Source organism: Engystomops pustulosus, chromosome 1, assembly GCF_040894005.1.
Source record: "Engystomops pustulosus chromosome 1, aEngPut4.maternal, whole genome shotgun sequence".
NCBI classification, from domain to species: Eukaryota; Metazoa; Chordata; class Amphibia; order Anura; family Leptodactylidae; genus Engystomops; species Engystomops pustulosus.
The window spans coordinates 156,876,848-156,893,654 of NC_092411.1; the positions used below are offsets into that span (position 1 = coordinate 156,876,848).

A 16,807-nucleotide genomic window follows, 5' to 3' on the forward strand; every position below is an offset into this window, starting at 1 on the left:
ATTGGTATGAAGAAAAAAAATCTTTACTCACCTTCCGGCTTCTTTTCCCCAGCCCTGCGGCTCCATCCTCTCCTTCCAGCCTGGGCGAATACACCATGATGGTCTGCGTAGCGCATGCACTATGACGTCATGGAGCAGCAACTTTTCAATAGTGACACAGGAAGCTAAGAGGAGCTATGGGGGGTGCCAGAGATAAGTACTAATTTTATTTTATTTCATATATTGAAGTCATGTATTAAAGTCATGTTGGCTTTTTCAGCACAAAAATTTAGTTGAAAAACTTGGTGTATACTCACTTATATACGGTAGCTTTTATAGGCGATGTATGTAATAGTCTCTTTTTTGGCAACTACACACTGCTATTATTTTCTACTTAAAGTTACTGAAAACAATTTGTGTTGAAAAGGTAATTTCTTTGTGGTCATATTGCCATCTGGTGGCCATTATTGGGTAGTGTGGTAATCCATGAAAATCTTTGTAATAGAAATTTAGTTAGAATAAGCGTGAGATTACACAGCAGAATTTAATGATGGAAAATTACTAAAAATTTTAATGCATGTTTAAAGACTTCTGCCCTATTTTTCATAGGAATCAGGAACTGTCCGACTCACTGAAATGAATCTGTTTGCTGCACAAACACACCCTATAACCATCCCAAAAATGACAGGTATATTAAAAACTACATTTATAAGACACTTAAAGGAAATATATCATTTCATTTCATGCATTATGAAGCAAACATACCATGAGAATGCTGTAGCTACACTGATGCAAAAACATATCTTGTTTAATCTCTGAGCTGTGTGGTTTTGCTGAAAAACTATTATAAAATTAAGATAATGAAGCTCTGTCACTTCTGTGCCTGGCTCCAATGCTTCTCCTCTCAAATTAAGTCTGCACTGCTTCAGTGAATGATGTAATCACTGTGTTGTGCCTGACCTGCAGAAGTAATCAATCGCTGCACCATTCCCCAGCTGCTATGTAGGAGTGATCCAGCTCAGGTTGATAAGTCCTGACTGGACAGTTCAGGAAGCTCCGTGTAATGTGTTGCAGTCTCAACTCAGGGATACATGAAATCGAATGGTAAATTTCCTTTAAGCATTATTTAAAGAGTCATTTATATATAGTCTGAATAAATAACACTGTGTGAGGGAAATCTCTGAAGTCAATTTAGCTGAGTCTGCAGTTTACCAAATGGGATATGACATTTAATATATTTGGTATATTTGTGAATCCAAAATAGAAAAGAAGCCCAGCATGCAGGCAAAAATATAGGAAGATAAAATCCACTTTATTTAGAGAAAATTAAAAACATCTAAGGACGTCCTATAACATTGTTCTGTCACGTTTTGGATCACCAGTGGTCCTTAGTCATAGCCTACTGAAATGTTATAGCACAGAGTATTTAAGCATTTAGGGACGTCACCGGAAACAAATTTCAACATAGGTCAAAGTAGTCATGGGATATATGTACAACGTGGAAAAAGAGACAAAAAGGCAATAACATATATACTTAAAATACTTGAAACATGCAAAATTATGTTATATAAATGCATTAAATCATTCCTGTAGTTCAGTCCAGACATTTCAACATCAATATCCAAAACACTTTGCGTGTGCGCAATACTCGTGTCCAGTCTCCGTCTCTAGCTGGTCGCGGTACTCTATCGATTAGTATGACCAGTATGTTTAATAAATTACCATAATGTTTTTCAGAAAAATGTTTAGATAACCCAGACATGTTAACTTGTGTTGTGTTCACTTGTCCCCTATTTTTTGATGCTGCTGTGGCATGTTCGCGGTGTAGTAAAGCTGTGTGTTGTAAAGCTGCGTAAAGCTGCTCTCTTCTGATCAGTGGTGGTGCTGGTGTCACATACCTATCTGCAACACCCCTGCCGATGCAAGGTAGAGGGGTTGTTGCAAATACGCCCCACCATGTAGCTTGCAGCCTGTGTAGGGTCTGATCAACCTCACAGCAGGTCACTACATAACACAGGGGAACACTGCCGTGGTAGAGTCTGCCTGGTAAGGCAGGAGTTAATTCTTTATGTGATGTAATATGTGTTAATCAATCACATGTGTTCTGATATTATGTCTGTAAGCTGGAATGCTATTGGAAGAGGAACCACCACCTGACCAGTGGGAGTAATAAAACCCCTGGTCAGGAAAGTTCTAGAGTTCACTTTCAGATCAGAGTAGAGAGGAGACCAGAGTGCTGCCAGAGCTCAGCTCACTGCCTGAGCAGCTCTGAGGAGTTAGCTAGAGAGAGAAAGGGGTATCATCCTACCTTTAAGAGTGATATCTGAAGCAACCCAGGACAAGCTGAAGCATCCTACTAGGACACCGCTACCTCCCAGCCTGCCCTTGCATCCAGGCTGAAGATCCATTCCTGTGGTGCCATCTCCAACTACAGCCCCAGCATTCTACCCTTTTGTCAAGGCACGTTGCTACTGTTCCTGTCGGTTCCAATAAAGAACTGTAAGTTACTTTTGTTCAACGTCTGCCTCCGTCTGGTCCCTGCTACTACGGCTGTAACCATCACGGGCACCCTATTCACCACACAGACTCATACTCCAGACACTAAAGGGTTGCCTCAGGGAGAACCGGTATAGCAGCCTCTCCCTCATCATTTCTTGCCAACACCCTCCGGTTCCCCATGCCAAGCACCATGACACTAGCGTGCCTAGGCCGCAACCGCCAGCCACTCAGGTATTCCGGGCCCCGGCTGTTTTCAGGCCCCCAAGAAAAGGCTAGGCCCTGGTGGGGGAAGTTGCATATCCATCTCTCATAAATAATCTATCCTATTGAAAGGCTGCAATATTTGTGACTGTAAAACCTAACTTCAAATGTATTTTAACTGGTTCGCGCTGCATGGAGAGGGCTCACGGGCTGAGCCCTCACCATAGCCGGTAAGTCTTTGCTGCATATTGCAGCAAAGACTTACTGGTAACACCCGCGATCGGTGCTAACAGCCGCGGTAACACCCGCGATCGGGGAGCAGCGATCCATCTCCATGGTAGCCTCAGGTCTTCCGAAGACCTGAGGCTATTTCCTTTTAACCCTTTTGTTACAATGTGCTGATAGCACATTGTAATGAATGAGGAGGAAAATCCCCATATACTGCCATACTGTAGTATGGCAGTATATGATAGGATCGATCAGACAACCTAGGGTTAAAGTACCCTAGGGAGTCTAAAAAATAGTAAAAAGAAAAATTAAAAAAAGTTAAAAAACAAATTATAATAAAAAAACCTAAAAATTCAAATACCCCCCTTTCCCTAGAACTGACATAAATATAAATAAACAGTAAAAATCATAAACACATTAGGTATCGACGCGTCACAAAATGCCCGATCTATCAAAATATATTAACGGTTTTTCAACGTGTTTAACCCCGTAACGGAAAATAGCGCCCAAAGTCAAAATGACACTTTTTTGCCATTTTGAAAAATATAAAAAAATCTATAAAAAGTGATCAAAAGGTCGTACAGTCCTAAAAATGATATCATTGAAAATATTATCAAATTTCGCAAAAAATGACACCACCCACAGCTCCGTATACCAAAGTATAAAAAAGTTATTAGCACCAAAAGTTGGCAAAATCAAAAAAATAATTTTTGTACAGGAGGTTTTAATTTTTGTAATGTATGATTATTGATCGTACCAACCCAAAGAATAAAGTAGACATGTCATTTGGGGTGCTCAGTGAAAGACGTAATATCCAAGCCCACAAGAAAATGGCACAAATGCGTTTTTTCACCATTTTCACTGCATTTGGAATTTTTTTCCCACTTCAGAGTACATGGCATGGAATATTTAATACCATCACTATAAATTGCAATTTGTTACGCAGAAAACAAGCCATCACACAGCTCTTTATGTGAGGAGGGATAAAATGGGAAGGGGGCTTGACTGTTAAGAGTTCGGGAAAATGAAGGGAGCAGGACTGAGCAGGACTTAATGAACAGCACACAGTTACTGATGTTGAATTGATCCCCTAAAAGTATTACATTGTGTATGTCATGTATGCTGAAGTATCACCTCCTTGTGACATGTTCTATATTGTATACTATAAATGATAATGATCAATATCAAACATACTATTATAAGTGATGTGTTAGCTACTTTTTGTGCTGTTTTTTCTGTGTCGATTTCTATTTAAAGGACCCGAAACAACCTCACTCTGTGGCAAGCTGCTGAGTCACAGTGAGACTAGAAAAAGCCTGTAAAGTTGTCACGCTAGCAGATTGTAAATGAATGGACAAAACAACATTATCTTTTCCTTCTGATTGATGTCCTTTGGCACCCTTTCTTTTAATCAGAGTAAATGGTTCACATAACTTAAGACAATTATCAGTATACATTTTCATCTCCTGTGAAACAATGGCAGAACTGCAATGGCAGAACTGCAATATTCAGTAAAATGAATATGCATAGTTCTTGCTGATTACTCATACAACAAAGAGCGATTACAAGGGTGGGGTCAGAAAGTTCTCTCTGGGTCAGAGTCAGGGTCCAATTGCACGGCTTATACCCATCTATCCTTGTACAACTAGCTTTTATAAAAAAAATAGTAAAATAGGTCATGTATAAAATAAATAAAATCTGCAGGAATCAGTCTCAATAGAATACTGCAGATGCAGCACTGGTTAACAGGATTGGCTTAACCTGTTAACCAGACGTGAGGACACAGTCTGTAGTCATGTTAACCAGTGGTACATCTATATGCACGACCGACTCGAGTTTGGTAATGGTTTGTAATGGGGTGTAGAACCTCCTGGAGGGTATTATGCCCCTAACTATTATGTTGAGACTGTAATTCCAGTGGATTTGTTCATTCATTTGTTGGTGCGCATAATAAAATTCACTATTTGATGCTTTATTGTATTGCACTATTGCAAGTCTTTCTTACTGAATGAAGCGGCACAGCAGACCCCCAGGATGGGAGCACTGTTTCCAGAGGTGTCTGAGAGGTATACACAGGATGCCTTTGGAATTAGCCATGGCCCAATTGCATGCGTTTCTATGGATTTGATTGTGCTTCTAAATGAAATAAAAGTAGTACGTGTAACCGCACCCTTAGGATTTCACAGTGTTTGCTGTCTGTTTTCTACTGTTTGTTTTCAGTTACTTTATAATGCTAAACTTTTTTGGGGGGAGTGATTTTCTGGGTATTTATCTAGGCTCGTATGCCTGAAAACAGGCGTATAAGCTGTGATTTAGTGGCAATTCCTGGCACAGAGTTCGGAATTGGGACTGCTCCGCCCTCTACGGTGGTTAAATGGTGAGTGAGTGGTGCCAGACTGTGCAGTGGTTAAGCGTGGGGAGTTCCTGCCCAGCACCTGTACACTACAAATCACCTGCACCCATCCAGGTATAGGCTATGGCGTGGTTCTATGGCAAGGTGAGACCTGATGTGGAATTCCCCCGCAATGTCAATGCCTGGTCAGGGGCAGCCTTAGATTTGCGCAAAAAATAGCGACTTTTTTTAAAAGTTGCAACTTTCACATCTGGATTCAAGTGATAACTCAGAGAACACTGCAGAAATACTAGTCAGTGGTGAACTTTGAAAAGAGATTGTCTCAGGCGTAAAAAAAGTTGCAAATGAGCACATGCACCATAAAAATTAAGAAAAAAAGAAAGAGGCAATCAAAACGTTTTATATATGTGCCCCATTGAATAAGGACATAAAAATCTAATTTTTAATGGGTTCATATACTAATATTTGTTTGATTTTACTAATTGAGTACACTGAGTACTGCAGAAATACATAAATACTAACCCCTCCCCAACCTTGCAATGTAAATGACTGATTTATTGACATCGCCCCTGTGCCAAAAGGCTGTTAAAAGTGGCAGATTGTTAACCCCTAGAGGCACCTAGACGTTATAGTACGTCCTGGTGAGAGCTTCATTAGCGCACCAGGACGCACTATAACGTCCTCTCTCCCGGGGCGCACTGTAGCTTTACACAGTGCCCGGGACCTGGGAGGTCAGCTGGGACGTATAGCTGACCTCCCAGGCTTGCCGACAATGGACCGTTCCTATTGGTCCATTGTCCACGATCGCTGTGACAGCCGGTTCTATACAGAACCGGCTGTCACAGCATCGGAGCCGGCATCGGAGGTTCCCGGTCTCACTGTCTATACAGACAGTGTCCGGGAACGGGGAGATCGGCTGTCACGGACAGCCTGCACTCCCCTGTCACCGGCAATGGACCGCTGCTGTGGGTCCACTGCCGACGATCGCTGTGACAGGCGGTTCTGCACAGAACCGCCTGTCACAGCAGTGTCACATGCTGATTGCCGGTGCCTAGGATCGCTGTCTGCATAGACAGCGACCGGGCACCGGAGATTCTTGACCCCAGACATGTGACCAGCGATGGACCAATAGATGTGGTCCATCGCTGGCTATCACTGTGATTGGTGGATCAGATCGAACCCACCAATCACAGTGAAGCAGGGTCACAGGCGGGCACAGTATCTGTGCTGACAGGCTCTGATCTCTCTGTTGGTTGAGAGAATTTGGAGAGATCAGAGCCTGTCAGTGAATCGTCTGCCCCCACACCGTCAAATCACCCCATAAACCCCTAATCGCCCTTCTTTGTGCCCCCAGCACCTGACCCCTTCACCTCCCATTCATAAGGGAGAGTTCTCTTCTTTTTTTTTTTTTTTCAAAATCTAAAAAAAAGTTTTAGGTAGCTTAGGTGTTAGTGCGTCATCGTCAATTCGTCGCGTTAGTTACTTAGTGTCAGTGCGCCGTCAGTCCGTCGCATTAGTTACTTAGTGTCAGTGCGCCGTCAATTCGTCGCATTAGTTACTTAGTGTCAGTGCGCCGTCAATTCGTCGCGTTAGTTACTTAGTGTTAGTGCGCCGTCAGTCCGTCGCATTAGTTACTTAGTGTCAGTGCGCCGTGAATTTGTCGCATTAGTTACTTAGTGTCAGTGCGCCGTGAATTCGTCGCGTTAGTTACTTAGTGTCAGTGCGCCGTGAATTCGTCGCATTAGTTACTTAGTGTCAGTGCGCTGTCAGTCCGTCACATTAGTTACTTAGTGTCGCTTTAGGTAGATTATCTCTGTTACTGACAGTGGTAGTCATTGTCCGTTAGCTGTATTATTTGTTAGTTACCGTCAGTTTGTCAGTGGTTTAGTGGGTTAGTCAGTGTCTGTAAGTGTAAAAAAAACTAAAAAAAATTTTAAAAAAAAGGTTGTTCGTTCATTAGTGTCAGTCACCGTCTGTCATTGTCATTTGTCATTCCGTCCCTGTCAGTCCATTAGTTAGTCAGCGTTAGTGTTAAAAAAAAAAATAAAATAAAATAAAAAAATAATTGTTGTGTCGTGTTTCGTAGTTTATAAAATGGCAGTGAGGATGTACTCCGCTGAGGAAGCGTACGCCATGCTTGCCTCAGATACTGAAAGTGCCAGTGAGGGAGAACCTGAGTTTTTTCGTGATTCCTCCTCCAGCGATTCAGGAGAACCCCCTCGTAGTCGTAGGAGAGTTAGTGCTCAGGTTCTGCCTGAGGATTTAGATTGGGAACCCCTAACAGATTACACCCCCCAAATTCCGGCATTTACTGCAGTAGCAGGGATTAAGGTGCCTACTGACGGGCTCTCTGCCCTCGGTTTTTACAAATTAATTTTTACGGACAATTTGGTCCAATTAATGGTAGAACAAACCAATATATATGCTGAAGAATTTATACGGGCAAATCCATCTTCTTTTTATGCCAGGCCTTATAGGTGGCACCCTACAAACTGTGGGGAAATGTTAAAGTATTGGGGCCTTGTTTTAAATATGGGCCTTACAAAAAAGCCTAAAATAAGATCCTATTGGTCCACGGATGTTCTGTACTACTGCCCGCTGTACCACACAATAATGTCCAGGTCCCGATTCGAAGCTATACAAAAATTTCTTCATTTTGCGGATAATTCCTTATGCCTACCCCAGGATGACCCAAACTATGATCGACTTTTTAAAAAAAACGCCCCGTTCTAACATTTTTACAAGAAAAATTTTCAGCTGTCTACACCCCTCAAAGGGAAATCTCAGTAGATGAGTCCCTAATGAGCTTCAAGGGGAGAGTTAAATTCCGACAGTATCTGCCTAATAAGCGAGCCAGATACGGAATAAAATTATATAAATTGTGTGAGGCAGACACAGGATACACATTTTCATTCCGTGTATATGAGGGCAAAGACAGGACAATACAGCCCCCAGAATGTCCACCACACATTGGCACAAATGGAAAAATTGTGTGGGACCTTATATTCCCACTACTTAATCAGGGGTACCACTTATATACCGACAATTGGTATTCAAGCGTTCCCCTGTTTAAATGCCTCATGGACAAAAGTACAATGGCCTGTGGGACAGTGCGAAAAAATCATAAACCCCTTCCCAAAACTTTTGTTAGTCAAACGCTGAGAGCTGGCGAAAGCAGAGCAGTGCAAAATGAGGGGGTGCTGTGCTTAAAATGTAAAGATAAAAAAGAGGTGATGATGCTGACAACAGTTCATGATGCCAGCTGTACCCCTGTCACCCTGCGTGGCACTTCCACCACCATCCAGAAGCCTGTATGTATACAGGATTATAATAAATTTATGGGGGGGGTTGATTTAAATGACCAGATTTTGAAGCCCTACACAGCGACTAGAAGAAACCGAATCTGGTACAAAAAACTAGCAATCCACCTTGTACAGATGGCAATGTACAACTCCTTTGTCCTTTTCAGACAGGCCGGCCACCAGGGTAAATACTTAGAGTACCAGGAGAATATCATCAAATCACTCCTTCTGGGTGAAGGGGAAGGGGAAAGCTCTGCCTTATCTATAAATGTTCCCCGAATAGTACCAGGGCAACATTTTCCGTCTGTGGTGCCACAACGGAGAAAAAGCAAAAACCCCAAAAAAGATGCCGTGTGTGCACAAAGAATGGTATCCGCAAGGATACCATATACCAATGTGACACATGTCCTTCCAAACCTGGGCTGTGTATGAAGGATTGCTTCCGAATCTACCACACAGCCCTGGAAGTGTAATTTGGAAAAATCCCATCAGTGCCATTCTGTTATTTGCCAATTTTTTTTTATTTTGCCCATTTTTTAATTTTTATAACAAAACTAAAAGCATCATTATACTCTTAGATGAATACCTAATCATGTTTTCTGCACATTTATAGGCCTATGCCAGTGCTGCCCAAAAATTACAAATCCGATGCCACACATAAGATACAGCCTGATAAATGTTACAAAGTATTGTTTCATTTTTATGCGCAGGTCAGTGTCTGAAAAAGTGTCTTATGAATGTAACATTTGTGGAAAAATGAAAAGCTAAAATTTAACCTCAGCTTTTCACTAAATTCTACATAAGTGACCAAGATCAAATTTTATCACTTTCAAAAAGGGATCCTATTCAAACAGGACATGGGGCATGAAAATGATTTCATCAAAATCTGCTCTCCAAAAGCCTTGTTCTCTTTCCAACTCCTGCCATATACCCCTACAGCTATTTACAACCACATATGGGGTATTGCCGTATTCAGAAGAAATTGTGTGACAAAATTTGGGTTGCTTTTCTACCTCAAACTGCTTTTAAAAATGACATTTTGGGGGCTAAAATGAGATTTTCTTGAAAAAAATGTAAATTTTCATTTTCACAGTCTTATGTTCATAAATACCGTGAAACACCTGTAGGGTCAAACCTTCCACTTTACCCCTTGATATATTCCTTGAGGGGTGTAGTTTCCAAAATGGGGTCACTTTGGGGGTTTATCACTGTTACAGTACTCCAGGAGCTATTCAAACATGATATAGGGCATGAAAATTATTTCATCAAAATCTGTTCTCTAAAAGCCTTGTTCTCTTTCCAACTTCTGCCATATACCCCTACAGCAACTTACAACCACATATGGGGTATTGCCATATTCAGAAGAAATTGTTTGACAAAATTTGGGGTGCTTTTCTACCTCAAACTGCTTTTAAAAATGACATTTTGGGGGCTAAAATGAGATTTTCTTGAAAAAAATTAAAATTTTAATTTTCACAGTCTTATGTTCATAAATACCGTGAAACACCTGTAGGGTCAAACCTTCCACTTTACCCCTTGATATATTCCTTGAGGGGTGTAGTTTCCAAAATGGGGTCACTTTGGGGGTTTATCACTGTTACAGTACTCCAGGAGCTATTCAAACATGACATGGGGCATGAAAATAATTTCATCAAAATCTGCTCTCCAAAGGCCCTAAAGCCTTGTTCTCTTTCCAACTCCTGCCATATACCCCTACAGCAACTTACAACCACATATGGGGTATTGCCATATTCAGAAGAAATTGTGTGACAAAATTTGGGGTGCTTTTCTACCTAAACTGCTTTTAAAAATGACATTTTGGGGGCTAAGTGAGATTTTCTTGAAAAAATTGTAAATTTTCATTTTCACAGTCCTATGTTAATAAATTCTGTGAAACGCCTGTAGGGTCAAGCCATTCACTTTACCCCTTGATATATTCCTTGAGGGGTGTAGTTTCCAAAATGGGGTCACTTTGGGGGGGTTTATCACTGTTACAGTACTCCAGGAGCTATTCAAACATGACATGGGGCATGAAAATGATTTCATCAAAATCTGCTCTCCAAAGGCCCTAAAGCCTTGTTCTCTTTCCAACTCCTGCCATATACCCCTACAGCAACTTACAACCACATATGGGGTATTGCCATATTCAGAAGAAATTGTGTGACAACATTTGGGGTGCTTTTCTACCTAAACTGCTTTTAAAAATGACATTTTGGGGGCTAAGTTAGATTTTCTTGAAAAAATTGTAAATTTTCATTTTCACAGTCCTATGTTAATAAATTCTGTGAAACGCCTGTAGGGTCAAGCCATTCACTTTACCCCTTGATATATTCCTTGAGGGGTGTAGTTTCCAAAATGGGGTCACTTTGGGGGGGTTTATCACTGTTACAGTACTCCAGGAGCTATTCAAACATGACATGGGGCATGAAAATGATTTCATCAAAATCTGCTCTCCAAAGGCCCTAAAGCCTTGTTCTCTTTCCAACTCCTGCCATATACCCCTACAGCAACTTACAACCACATATGGGGTATTGCCATATTCAGAAGAAATTGTGTGACAACATTTGGGGTGCTTTTCAACCTAAACTGCTTTTAAAAATGACATTTTGGGGGCTAAAATGAGATTTTCTTGAAAAAATTGTAAATTTTCATTTTCACAGTCCTATGTTAATAAATTCTGTGAAACGCCTGTAGGGTCAAGCCATTCACTTTACCCCTTGATATATTCCTTGAGGGGTGTAGTTTCCAAAATGGGGTCACTTTGGGGGGGTTTATCACTGTTACAGTACTCCAGGAGCTATTCAAACATGACATGGGGCATGAAAATTATTTCATCAAAATTTGCTCTCCAAAGGCCCTAAAGCCTTGTTCTCTTTCCAACTCCTGCCATATACCCCTACAGCAACTTACAACCACATATGGGGTATTGCCGTATTCAGAAGAAATTTTGCGACAAAATTTGGGGTGCTTTTCAACCTAAACTGCTTTTAAAAATGACATTTTGGGGGCTAAAATGAGATTTTCTTGAAAAAATTGTAAATTTTCATTTTCACAGTCCTATGTTAATAAATTCTGTGAAACCCCTGTAGGGTCAAGCCATTCACTTTACCCCTTGATATATTCCTTGAGGGGTGTAGTTTCCAAAATGGGTCATTTTGTCAGGGGTTTCTACTGTTCTGACACCTCAGGGAATCTACAAAAGCAACATGACACGTGAATGCTTTTTCATAAAATGCTGCTCTTCAAAAGCCCAGTGGCCCTCCTTCTGCTTTGTGCCCTGGCATGTGCCCAAAAACCAGTTCACATCTACATGTGGGATATTTTCTTACTCAGGAGAAATCACATAACATAATTTAGGATGCATTTACTCTTTTACTCTTGTAAATTCAAATTTTTTTGAACTTATTAAACCTGTTATAGAAAAAATATTATAATTTCTTAACTTTACCTCTTTTTTTTTTGAATTCCTGTGAGATGCTTAAAGGGTTAACAGACACCCTTATACCCGTTTTGAGTTGTTGAAGAGGTGCAGTTTATAAATGGGGTGAATTATAGGGGTTTCTAATGTATATGCCTTCAAAAAAACACTTTAGATATGTACTGGTCCCAGAAAAACTTGGTTTTGGAAATTTTCTCTTATTTTGGAAAATTGCTGTTATATTTTTAAGCCTTCTCAAATCCTAAAAAAGTGAAAGAACTCTGTCAAAATGATGAAAACATAAATTAGAGATATGGTAAATGTTGGATATAAACTTTTTTGTGAAGTAAAATGATTTATCTGGCAAGCCAAAAATTTCAAACTATGAAAATTGAAAATTTTTCTAATTTTTTGCCAAATTTTGTTTTTTAAAAAAAAAAACTACAATACATATTGGCAGACAAACACCACTATCATGATGTACAATATGTCACAAAAAAACAATCTCAAAATCACATAGATAAGTTGAAGTGTTCCAATTTTATAACCATATAAACTGACACAGGGCATATTTGAAAAATGGGTCTGCGTCCTTAAGGCCAAAATAGGCTGTGTCCCCTAGGGGTTAAACAAGCATGCCATCTGCAGGACTCAGCTTCCCAATAGACAATTGGATCAAATTCTAAAATGCAATCTATATATTTCCATTGCGTAACATTTTGTTAAAGAAGTTATTTACTCAAACCTTTTATATTATTAGTGAAAAGCTGGTACATGAAATATATACCCTTTTGGAGGACTAGTTGCACATATAGATCACTGTATATAGTTGAGGATCAACACAAATGGTATTTCTCTGTTGTAACTGGCTATATATTACCCCAAGCAATAAGTGCCTGGCGACAGAAAGTTACAGAAGTCAGAACAGATGGTTCTGTGCCAACCACATTCTTACAGAGGGTTGTCATTTATCAGGTGATAAATATTATGTATGACTAGCAGGAGTTTTCTAGTACAGAGGTTCATACAATTCAGATATTATTAAGGATACAAAGTTTATTATTTATTTACAAACACTGTACAACTTGCATGTACATTAATTACATTTTTACATGTGTATTATATATTTACAATAATCAAAATTGGCACAAGAAAATCACAAGATTTCTTATCAGAACTAAATTACAGTAACGAAAATTGAATAAATGTCACAAAGAACAATATTGTAGGACATGTTCTAATATTATCATGGCTATGTCATCATATGTACAAATACAGAGCATAACAGAGGTAGATTATTGAATAACATGCTTCAGGTCTCCACTTTTCTCCAACATACTAAGATTTCTACAGCTCATTAATCCCATGAGGAATCACTTCCTTGTATGGAGGAACCAGCAACGTAAACAATACTTAAAGGAAACCTACCACTTGAAGTGGCAGGTTTCAGATGGAAATACCGAGCACCAGCTCAGGGTGAGCTGGTGCTGGAGCTTATTTTAGTTTTTAAACTTTATAGCCGGCGCAGGGAGGTACGCGCTCGGCGCTTACCATGCGCGCGGCTCTCCTTCACTTCCTATGTAGCCGCGCGCATGGTCGCGCGCATGGTAAGCGCCGAGCGCGTACCTCCCTGTGCCGCAATACAGCGGTTTAAAACACTAACAAAAATAAGCTCCGGCACCAGCTCACCCTGAGCTGGTGCTCGGTATTTCCATCTGAAACCTGCCACTTCAAGTGGTAGGTTTCCTTTAATAGTTGGGGGCTTCACAGGACACTAAAATGTTCTGATTATGATTAAAGGAGTAATTTCATTTAAAAGTCCTTGGTAGTCACAATTTACCATTTATTATGGGAATCAAATCTCCTTACTACAATGTTCTCAGAAATCCTAGAGAAGTAAATAGGCAGCTGTGAGGCTGGAATCAGGTAATGAGATATCCCCTTCTAGCCATACATCCATATTGCCCAATGTCACTTGTATGGACACAACATATATATTTTCATATGCTGTCAGGGCCATTAATTACGCTGCTGGGACCCAATGCGTAACCTGTACAAAGACTCCAGAATACACTGGAGCTTATTTACTAAGGGTCCCGCGGATCGTCGGCTTTTAGAAATTTTTCGGAATCACAGCACTGTGACAGCTATTTACAGCTATTGTTGCACACAATCGTATTTTGGTGCAAACGCTCTGACTTTCAAGCGGCAGAAATCGGGGAACGGGCCGTCGGACAATCCGGCGGATTCGGACTGAACACGGGATTTAACTTTAAAATTGTGTCGCAAGACATGCCCTTACATATACCAGGAACAAGAAGGTGAACTCTTGGAAGCAACAGATGCAGGAAATCGGCAGCACAATCTCATCTGAATCGTGTGAATCGCGGCAAAGTTCATTCCCGTCTGACAACACACAGCAGAGATCGCACAGGATAGGGTAAGAAAATGTATTGTTTATAGTACTTTCTTCACATAGGTAAAAGACAATTTAAGGTCTCCCTAAGGCTTGCACACTCCGAACACCCTTAACCCCTTAACCCTCTGCGCCGTAGCTCTATGGCGCAGAGGTGCAGGGGGTGTATGAAGAGGGCTCACGGGCTGAGTCCTCTTCATACACAGGTGGGAGTTGTTGCATATTGCAGCAAATCCCCACCGCTAATAACTGCGATCGGTGCTTGCGGTTAAAAAACGCGGAATTTAACTTCAAAATTGAGTCACAACCCAAGCACTTACATGCACTGGGTGGTAGATGGTGAACTCCGGCCGACCTGAGCGGGGAAGCGACACATGCAGGAAATTGGGCGCATGATCTAAGTGAATAGCGGCACAGTGCATTCCGGATCGGGAACTCCAAGGGGCCGGGTAAGTAAATGTGCCCCACTGTGTTTGGTTAAACAGCTCTGAGCAGAGAGCATTCACCCCTTCACTTTCAGCGCGATCTTTAAAAATCATCTGAAATTAGGGATACTCTTTAAATTAAGCCCATGTATGTTCTATTCTCAAAAGAGAAATAAAATGTAATTTTTTTACTTGGCAAGATTAAAGATACAAAACAATATATCACACATATTGGAAACAATGGGGCAGATTTATCAAGCGGTCTGAAAGTCAGAATATTTCTAGTTGCCCATGGCAACCAATCACAGCTCAGCTTTCATTTTACCAGTGCTCATCAATATTTTAAAGGGGAGCTGTGATTGGTGACATGGGCAACTAGAAATATTCTGACTTTCAGATGGCTTGATACATCTGCCCCAATGTATTTAATCATAGGGTATATGTGTTCAAAATTCTTACTACATGCTCATTATTATGTAAATTTTTCAAACACGTAGAATATGGCTGTTATAGGTGCTGTTATTACGCTACATTAACAGTATTGTTGTGGGTAAATCAGCAAAGAAACATACGGATGCATACATGGGATTAACAAATTGTGTCAGACAAGTGTATTGAACAATTAAATATCACACCCAAGTAGAAAACATGACAATATAAACATGACAATATAAAAACAGTTTAAAAAAAAAACACCCAAGTGGTCTATATGCCTTCCAAGGGCCACAATGAGCCCTTAACCCCCTACTACAATCTGCCTAAAGTGCAACATATGGAAGGTGCTTGGTGCAATATAGTGGTGAAAAACAGCAGAATAATCATCCAAATATCCAAACATGTAGGCAAGTAAAATACTATCTCTGACAGCCTACAGCTACGGCCACATAATACAATACCCAAGAAATTAGGTCCGTGCAAAGTAGAGAGGCCCTGAAGGCAGAAGAGAGGGGGAGGTAGGCACCCATTATTGCTGTGGGTTTTACCAGCGTATTTCAATTCTTCCACAGTTTAAATGTTACATTCTGTTACATTGAGGAAACAGAAGAGAACTGTAGTACCTTTTGGGCCACAGTGCAGTGAAAAGAACGCCCGTCCATTTTAATCGGCTGATCAGTGGAGGTACCAGAAGTTGGACATAAAGATAGGTAATCAATACAAAAAAGACACAGACATGCAATAAAAGTTCTGTACACATCTTTGTGCATGTACACTGTTGCCCTATTTGTAAATTCCATGCTCTGTGTGCCTTGTTCTTTGTACTCTTATACAGTTCAACAATCAGATGTTTCTGGGAAAAATGTATTAATGACGTATTAAGGACGTATCCATTATTTGTGATATCTAGGATTCCAAAACCCAATTGAAAGCAGGTTTATACACAGAATGGAGCCATTACAGACTGTCTACTTCATGTTTCATTCTATATGTAATGGCACCGCATGTGTTTCTCAGCTTATCATTGATGGTTCTGGGTATAACTTCCCCATCAATTGGAGAGGACCTTAGAAATTGGTTGATATGTAACAATATGTTATACAGGCAGTTTTAGCAGTGGCATGTGGGGTTAAGTGGGAAAAGATCGTGTTGTCTGGCAGAAGGCAGCATTTATTTTTACAGCACTGAAGTTATCTTTCGAAAGAAGGATAGAAACTAAAACAAGGGATCTGATTGTACATTACACAGAACTATTATAATTAAAGGCTTTACACAGTTAAGCCCTTAAGGACCAGGCCCTTTTTTGTTTTTGCAGTTTAATTTTTCACTCCCCACCTTCAAAAATCTATAACTTTTTTTATTTTTCCATGTCCAGATCTATATGAAGGCTTGTTTTCTGCGTAGCAGATTGCAATTCATAGTGACGGTATTTAATATTCTATACTGTGTACTGGGAAGCGGGAAAAAAAATTCTGAATGCAGTAAAAATTATAAAAATACATTTGTGCCATTTTCAACTTCGGGCGCTATTTTCCGTTACGGGATAAAACG

The 16,807-nt window shown here is 40.4% G+C and overlaps 1 protein-coding gene across 3 annotated transcripts in view; it reads left to right on the forward strand.

Annotated features, from left to right (window-relative positions):
• Nucleotides 1-16,807, forward strand: part of LRRC25 (leucine rich repeat containing 25) — a 144,383-nt gene that overhangs the window by 27,559 nt on the left and 100,017 nt on the right. For 2 of the 3 annotated variants that reach the window (XM_072112595.1, XM_072112604.1), the window contains exon 2: nt 53-667. The gene's annotated coding sequence lies outside the window, so the exon portion shown is untranslated. The remainder of the gene's footprint in view (nt 1-52; nt 668-16,807) is intronic. The other variant, XM_072112614.1, reaches the window with a different exon arrangement.